Source organism: Colobus angolensis, unplaced genomic scaffold (assembly GCF_000951035.1).
Source record: "Colobus angolensis palliatus isolate OR3802 unplaced genomic scaffold, Cang.pa_1.0 Scaffold126, whole genome shotgun sequence".
Classification (NCBI taxonomy): Eukaryota; Metazoa; Chordata; class Mammalia; order Primates; family Cercopithecidae; genus Colobus; species Colobus angolensis.
This window is the reverse complement of record NW_012113808.1, coordinates 1,663,447-1,671,937: the sequence shown is the minus strand read 5'-3', so window position 1 is coordinate 1,671,937 and position 8,491 is coordinate 1,663,447.

Genomic DNA, 8,491 nt, shown 5'->3' with positions numbered 1-8,491 from the left:
CTTCTCCTTCTCCTTCTCCTTCTTCTTCTTCTTCTTCTTCTTCTTCTTCTTCTTCTTCTTCTTCTTCTTCTTCTTCTTCCTCTTCCTCTTCCTCTTCCTCTTCCTCTTCGTTTTTTTAAGATGGAGTTTCCCTCTTGTTGTCAATGCTGGAGTGCAGTTCAGTGGTACAATCTCAGCTCACTGCAACCTCTGCCTCCTGGGTTCAAGTGATTCTCCTGCCTCAGCCTCCTGAGCAGCTGGGATTACAGGCACCTGCCACCACACTGGCTAATTTTTGTAGTTTAGTAGAGATGGGGTTTCACCATGTTGTAGCCAGGCTGGTCTCGAACTACTGACGTAAGGTGATCAGTCCGCCTCAGCCTCCCAAAGGGCTGGGATTACAGGCATGAGCCACCATGCCCGTTCTCGTCTTCATTTTTTTAGAGACAGAGTCACCCACACTGGAGTGCAGTGGTGTCGATCAAAGCTCACTCTAGCCTTGAACTCCCAGGCTTAAGCAATCTACCCACCTCAGCCTCCTGGGTAGCTTGGGACTACAGGTGCACAACACCATGCCTGGCTAAATTTTGTATTTCTTGGAGACACTGGGTGTCACTATGTTGCCCAGGGTGGTCTCAAACTCCTAGCCTCAAGCAATCACCCCACTTGGGCCTCCCAAAGTGTTGGGATTACAGGCAGGAGTCACTGTGCCTGGTGGAAATTTATAGTTCTAATGACTCCCAGGTGATGCTGATGCTGCTGGCCTGGGAATCACACTTTGAGGAGGCACAGGGCACTTAGTTCAGGCCGTGGCTAGTTTGACAGCCCCCGTCAGACAATAGGGATTGCCCACACTTCATGCCAAAGGGTTATTACTGAGTTGCATGGCGGCCGGGAGAAGCGGTAGTGGGTAGGGCTCAGGTTGTGGTTCAGGGGCCGGACTGCTTGGTTCATGGTCTCGGGTCCTCTATTCCTGTGCCCTTGGATGCTTCATGGCTCTGATGTGGACCCTGTTACGTGACCTCAGTCTCGCCATCTCTGCTCTCTGTGCTCAAGTTTCTTCCTCGGTTAAATAGGGAAATGAAATTCACAAAGTTGGCCAGGCGCGGTGGCTCACATCTCTCATCCCAGCCCTTTGGGAGGCCAAGGCGGGCGGATCACGAGGTCAGGAGATCGAGACCATCCTGGCTAACACGGTGAAACCCCGTCTCTACTAAAAATACAAAAATTAGCCGGGCTTGGTGGCGGGTGCCTATAGTCCCAGCTACTCGGGAGGCTGAGGCAGGAGAATGGCGTGAACCCGGGAGGCGGAGCCTGCAGTGAGCCCAGATTGCGCCACTGCACTCCAGACTGGGCGACAGAGCAAGACTCTGTCTCAAAAAAGAAAAAGAAAAAGAAAAAAGAAAAGAAATTCACAAAGTTAGAGCCGTGGGGTGGTGAGATTCTCTCACTCCCCCTCTACCATGACCTGCCTCCTCAGAAAATCGTTCCCCCTTCTGCTGCTTGAAGGGTTTTAATATCATGGATCTGCACCTCGTAGTTTCAATTTGGAATTTTTTAGTTCAGAGGACTTTGAGTGACAGACATTTTAAAAATCAAAGTAGGTAACAAAAGGAATAAGGGTTGCAGAGAGTATTCAAATGCGGACAGTGAGAGCTCATGGAGGTGAAGAATCAGGCCTTGATCTGCGCGGTTCCCCAGAAAGTAGAATCCCTCAGGGACACTGAGCTGGGGCTGAGGCCGCTGGCTCCCTCTCTGCACTTTAGAAAACGGGCTGCATGTAACGCACCTAAACATAGCCCTCTAACCTCTCTGTTCTTCTTCTCCTGGATGAAAGATTTGGGTGATGAATAAAATGATAGGCTGGGCCACCCTTTTCCACCTCACCGAAGGGCCAGGAAATAGAATTAAGAAGTGTGTTTAAGGAATCATTTTAGGCCTGGGGCAGGAGCTCACGTCTATAATCCCAGCACTTCGGGAGGCTGAGGCAGGAAGATCACTTGAGCCCAGGAGTTCGAGACCAGCCTTGCCAACATAGCGAGACCCTAATAAAACAATTAGCCAGGTGTGGTGTTGTGTGCCTGTGGTCTCAGCTGCTTGGGTGGCTGAAGTGGGAGGATCGCTTGAACCCAGGAGTTGAAGGCTCAGTGAGCTGTGACTGTGCCACTGCCCTCCAGCCTATGGGAAAGAGTGGGACCCTGTGTGTGAAACAAGGAAGAAATCATCTTAGTACAAGGTCTTCGTTTTGAAGAATTTCAAACGCTTAATTACTTTGTTTGTGTTCACTCTTTAAGGAAGCGGCTGGGTGTAGGGCCAGCTCCCTGGGGAGAGCAGTGAAGTGGGGAGCCGGGTGAGGGAGGGAGCAGTGAGGTGGGGAGCGGTGTGGGGGGGAAGTGGTGAGGGAGGGAAGTGGTGGGGGGGAAGCGGTGAGGGAGGGAGCAGTGAGGCGGGGAAGCCCTGAGAGAGGGAGTGATGAGGGAGGGAGTGGTGAGGGGGGGAGCGGTGAAGGGGGGAAGCGGTGACAGGTGGGAGCATTGAGGGGAAGAGCCGTGAGGGAGGGAAGGGTGGGGGGGAGAGGCGAAGCAGGGAGCGGTGAAGGGGGAGCGGTGTTGGGGGGAGCGGTGAAGGGGGGAGGGGCAGATCCTCTTCTAGGATGGCTGTTCTCTGCCCCTCACCCTGGGGGGCTGCTCTGCCGCCCAGTTTCTCACACTCTCCCTTGGATTCCAATGACGGCGTGACCTCGGGTCCTCTATTCCTGTGCCCTTGGACACTCCGAGCAGGTGAGGAAGGGGAGGAAACAGGTTCCTGGGACTCTAGCCACGTCAGGTGAGTAGAATCAGGAAATGTCCACCACGTCCTCTTCCTGCTGCCAGGGACAGCAGGGCTCCTGTCATCCCGGGGAGGCGAGGTCAGAGAGGGGCTGGGGCACAACTGCCAGAGTGATGCTATCAAAAGTCCCTTTTCATAATGGCCGTTTTGGGAGAAGAGAAGCTCAGGCTGGCAGCTTGGGTCTCATATACCTGACTGACTGACAGTAATTGCTTCTCGCAGGCTCTTGCCCTCTCCACCTCTCTCTCTTTCCCTCTCCCTCCCTCTCTCTCTCAGCCTGCCTCTCTCTTTCCCTTCTCTCTCTCTCTGTCTCTACCTGTCTCTCTCTTTCCTGCTTCCTCTCTCACTTCCCTCTCTCTCTCCCTCCCTCTCTCTCTCAGCCTGCCTCTCTCTTTCCCTTCTCTCTCTCTCTGTCTCTACCTGTCTCTCTCTTTCCTGCTTCCTCTCTCACTTCCCTCTCTCTCTCCCTCCCTCTCTCTCTCTCAATCTGCCTCTCTCTTTCCCTCCTCTGTCTCTCTCTCTCTTTCTCTCTCTTTCTACCTGTCTCTCTCTCGACCTCTCTTTCCCACTCGCTCTCTCTTTCCTTCTCCCTCTCTCTCTTTTTCTGTCTCCCTCTCTCTCCCAACCTGCCTCTCTCCTTCCCTTCCTCTCTCTCCTTCTCTTGCTCTAAAAACTCAGATGTTTTCTCCCCAAACATGTTTTTTTGTTTGTTTTTGTTTTTGTTTTAATTTTAGCCAAGTTAACCCCAGAGGCAGCAAATCCAAATCGTGAGGCCACCTCAGGGGTGCATTATTCCAGGGAGGGCCTCTCTGAGGTGTCCGTGGGAGAGACTCTTAGAGTAAAGGAGCAGATGGGGAATCTCACGGACACAGCCTGCGTGTAAGTGGCCTGGGTCCAAAGCAAGGTCTTTCTAAGAGCTGTTGCCTGGGCAATGAAATGGAGAGATTTTAAAAAAGTCCCTCTCAGCGTGTCCACACCTGTCCTGCTGGCACGACACCTGTGGTGTTATTAAAATCACTTGTCCTGTGGTGGCTCCTGCTAAAATGTGTCTCCCAGAGGGGAGAACCACAGTTCATTAACCTGATTATTAAGCTTCATTAACTTGACTCATCCGCTACTAACTAACCCTGCACTGCCCTGAGAATCAGAAGATGGCCTCACAGGCAGCAAGAGAAGGCAGAGACCCAGAGAGCCAGATGCACCCGTGTCCATGTGTGGACCAGGCAGCATGCTCTAGTGGAAGGCACCTGTGCTCCTGATGCCTGGCCGGACTTTTCAGGTGGGTGGTGCTGCCATGCTGGAGATGAAGAGCCCCCTCCAGTAAGCTTGTCAATGCTTTTCCCTGAGAGCCTTGTATGAAGGCATCTTTCTGTTAGGAAAACACACAGATGTTCACTGCCTTCAGGATTAAACCGCGTGCATGCTGGCATCCAGGCTGGGACACGCTGGCATCCAGGCTGGGAGGCTCTGAGGACCCAGGACAGGTGGGATTTGAGGCAGAGAAGTCAGTGAACAGGGGGAATGAGCAGGTGGGCATCAGTGAGCAGCTGAATGCAGTTGGAGAGAAACGAGAAGCTAAGCCTAAGAATGGACGCCAGCCCCATCACCCTCTCGGCCTGAGGCTGCTGGATTTGCTGTGGTGCTGTCATTGTGGAAAGAGACAGATCCCAGGAACTTTTACATCAGGAGGCCCGTGTCAACCTGCCTCTGTCCTCCTTCTGCAGGGACTATGCTGGCCTCTTCAAAGTCTGGGTCTTTCCAACCATCGTTTGTGGAAAGACTTTCTGGCAAGGACCTTGCAAGAGGCAGCAGACAGGGACGTCATTCATGAGAGAATCTGTAGTGTCTCCCCATGGGAAAGCCTGCTCTTTGGAGAGGGCAGAATGACCATAGAATTGCTTAGACTCAGTGGCCTGGCAGGTGCTGTGAGCAAATAGGTAAACAGCTTCAGGACAGGAGCCTTCAATCCCTTATCCTGCTCCCAAGCATTCGGGGAAAGGGGCCTGGAGAGAGACCGGAATGGTACAATGCGCTCAAGGAATGAAACGGCTTGTGGAGGGCTGTGCAGAGATGGTGCGTCCAGTTCAAGTCAGCTTTGTCTCTGTTCATAATCCCACCCACACCAGGCATCAGCCAGAGCTGACCTGCAGGCCAGAAAGAAAAAAGGGGCCAGAAAGTTTAGTTCCATGAGGGCCAGATGGCCTGAGCAATGCCCTCCAGTCAGACTTGTCTTGGTGATCACTAAGATACAACTGTGCTGAAAGTGTTTTACTGTTAGTAAAAAAAAATACTCTGAGGCTGGGCAGGGTGGCTCATGCCTGTCGTCCCAGAGACTTGGGAGGCCGAGGCAAGAGGATCCCTTGAGGCCAGGAGTTCAAGACCAGCTTGGGCAACACAGCAAGACCTCGTCTCTACAAGAATAAACAAACAAATAGATACACTTTGATACAGTTGATGCAATAATATCAGCTAACACTTGGATAGTATTAGGTTGGTGCAAAAGTTATTGGGGTTTTTGCCATTACGTTTAGTAACTTTTGTACCAACCTATATTTATAGTAGACTGAATAATTGCCACACAAAGATATTAGGTCTCATATAGGAGCCATGAGCCCATAGGGTGGAGGCCCAAGCCACAGAGGGTTATTGGCAGCCCTGAGCCCTAATGGAACCTGCCCTGCTGGAACGCCTGCTGGAGTCCCTCATTGCGTGAAACTCGTGACTCCTTTCTTCCTTTCACTGTTCCCTTTTGGAATGGGAATGTCTATCATTGTTTTACTGTTATACCACACCTGTCCCAACATTGTTTTTGGAATAAATAAGTAATTTTCTAGTTTCACAGGTCCAGAGATAGAAAGGAATTTTTTTCCAGGATGAATCAGATCCAGAGTCTAACCCATATCTTAATTAGATGCTGTGATTTGGAATTTCTGAGTTAATGAGATTTAGATGAGATTTTGGACGTGAGTGGATTGTAGTGGATTGAGACTTTTGGGAATGTTGAAATGGGGTAAATATATTTTGCATGTGGAACAGACATGAATCTTTGGAGACCCAAGGGAGGACTCTGGTAGGCTGAATAATGGCCTGTCCAAAGATATCAGGTCTGTTATCCAAAAGACCATCAGAATGGCTAACTAGTAGGAAGGAGAGCTATATTGCTAGCATCAGCTTGCAAACCGGGAAGAGATCATCTCCAGTGCGGACTGAAGGTGCTCTCTTCAGAGGGGAAGGGAAAGGCTGGGTTTTATGCCTAACAAGGTCCGCATTACACCAAAAAATTATACATATTCAGCAGGTTTGGGGGAAAAGCTATGCATGTTTATGAGGGGAGTTGAGCACATGTGCAATGGGTAACCATGTATATAACACACATCCCGTGTTCATTTTGGGGCAAGGTTTTAGCATTAAAATTAGGTGGCATTTGGCTCAAGTCAGAAGGTGAACTATAGGACACAAAGTTTGTGCGCAGCCTCTATAAGCTGCTGAAACTGACTTCAAGTCTGCAGGTGTTTATCAGAAAAGGACATTTGTAAGGCTGGTCCTCTGTCCAACAGAGTTGTAATGGTCTGGGGTGTAAAGCCGAGTTAGGCAGGATCTGATTATTTGCTTGATAGCTCTTATTGTTAGGGAGTTTTGCAAGACAGTGGTTTTCCTTACAGCTGTAAGAATTTAGAAATTTGCCATCCCACCTGGGCTCCGAATCCTCGACTCGTAGGTACCTTTTTTTTCTTTAACATCAGGGTCTGTCTTAGTTGATAAAGGGGTGTCTATTTTGGTTTCTCAGATCACAGGTCCTAATTTTTAGAGCCTTAAATGTTACCTTATAAGGAAAAAGATTCTTTGCAATTATGATTAAGTATCTTGACATGGAGAAATGATCCTGGATTATTCAAATGGGCTTTCAAACCAACCGTAAGTTTCCTTATAAAAGAGAGACAGGCTGGACACTGTGGCACACATCTGTCACTTCCAGCACTCTGGAAGGCTGAGGGAGGAAGATCACTTGAGCCCAGGAGTTCAAGACAAGCCCATCCAACACAGTGAGATCCCTTCTCTACAAAAAAATTAAAAATCAAATATTAGCCAGGTATGGTGGCACATTCCTGTAGTACCTACTACTCAGGAGGCTGAGGCAGGAGGATCACTTGAGACCAGGAGGTTGAGGCTGCAGTGAGCCATGTTTGAACAATTGCCCTCCAGCCTGGGCGACAGAGCAAGATCCTGCCTCAAAAAGAGAGAAAGACAGAGGGAGATTTCACACACAGAGAAGAGAAGGGAATGTAAAGATGGTGGCACAGATTGAAGAGATGCATCCACAAGCTAAGGAACACCAGGAAGCGCCAGCGGCCCCGGGGAGTGAGAAAACGCAAAGAACAGATTCTCCCTGAGCCTCTGTCGGGAGTGCAGCCTCAGAAGCCTGGCCTCCAAAATTGTGAACATTTCTGTGTTGTTCTAAGTTATCAAGGTTTTGGTAATTTCTAACAGCAGCCCTAGGAAATGAAGACTGTGCTTTACACAAAGCATTTGCACACACTTTTGTCTCATTTGATAATGCGATGCTGGGCATCCAGCAAGCACCCAGACCCTTCCAGCCACTCCTGGCAGTCAGTCATTTCTTTCCATAAAAGATAAAGAACCCGGGGCTTAAGGGGAATCCATGATTGCTCGAGATCATCATCAATAACAGAGCGTGGTAGAAATTCACAAGTACTGACTCCACGGCCAGAGATCCTCTCTCCATTGGAGCGCGACTTCCTCTCTCTGGGTATGTGTGCTGTCACTTTGACAACTAGGCCCTGCCTCCACTGCTTTAAATGCAGGGTCAGCCTGAGGGAGGGAAGAGGCAGAAAAAGGGCCCGGGGGTGCCAGATCTTCCTACAGTGGCCCCGTGCCAAGCAGTTCACCCAGAGGGAGGTGAACCATGTGCTTCCCAACTGTCCTTTCTGTGTCTCCACACTGATTGTGAGGCGCTTCCCAGCAGACAGATCACAGTGGACCTGTCCCTGTTATGATCCTTTGTTTGATGACAGATAAACTGGGCAAAGTCTAAAGTCTGCCTCTGAGACCGTATTCATGATTACAAAGATTTTTCCAGCCGCATCATCCTCTTAAACTTGCATTTGACTCCTGTTCCTCACGAGCACAGGGAGAAATGAGGGCTTCGTTCCTTGAACCAGAAACACAAAAGCAAGTTCTCCAAGCTGATCTGTGCCTGTAGCATTCGGAAAGGACAAAAGTGGATGCTCTGATGTGACGGTTCCCTGGTTCTTCCTCTTTGCATTGAAACCTGCTCTCTCCGCTCTTCGGCAAATTCACCCCGAGGGAGTAAGGTGCTGGGCGCCTGTCACCACTGGACTGACTCGAAACTCCTGAATGTGCCCACTGTGCTCAGAAGCCCTCAGGGCCTGAAGTCACCTCCATATTGATTTCTTGTTGCTGCTGTAACAAATGACCTCAAACTTGGTGGCTTCAACAACACAAATGTAGTACCTTATAGTTCTGGAGGTCAGACGTCTGACATAGCCTGCCTGGGCAAAAGTAAAGGTGTCTGTAGGGCTGCAGTCCTTTCTGGAGATTCTGAGGGAGGATTCCACTTCACACCATTCCCAAACTTTGGAGACTGTCCATGCCCCTTGGCTTACATCCTCCGTCCATCATCAAAGCCAGTGATGTTGCACCT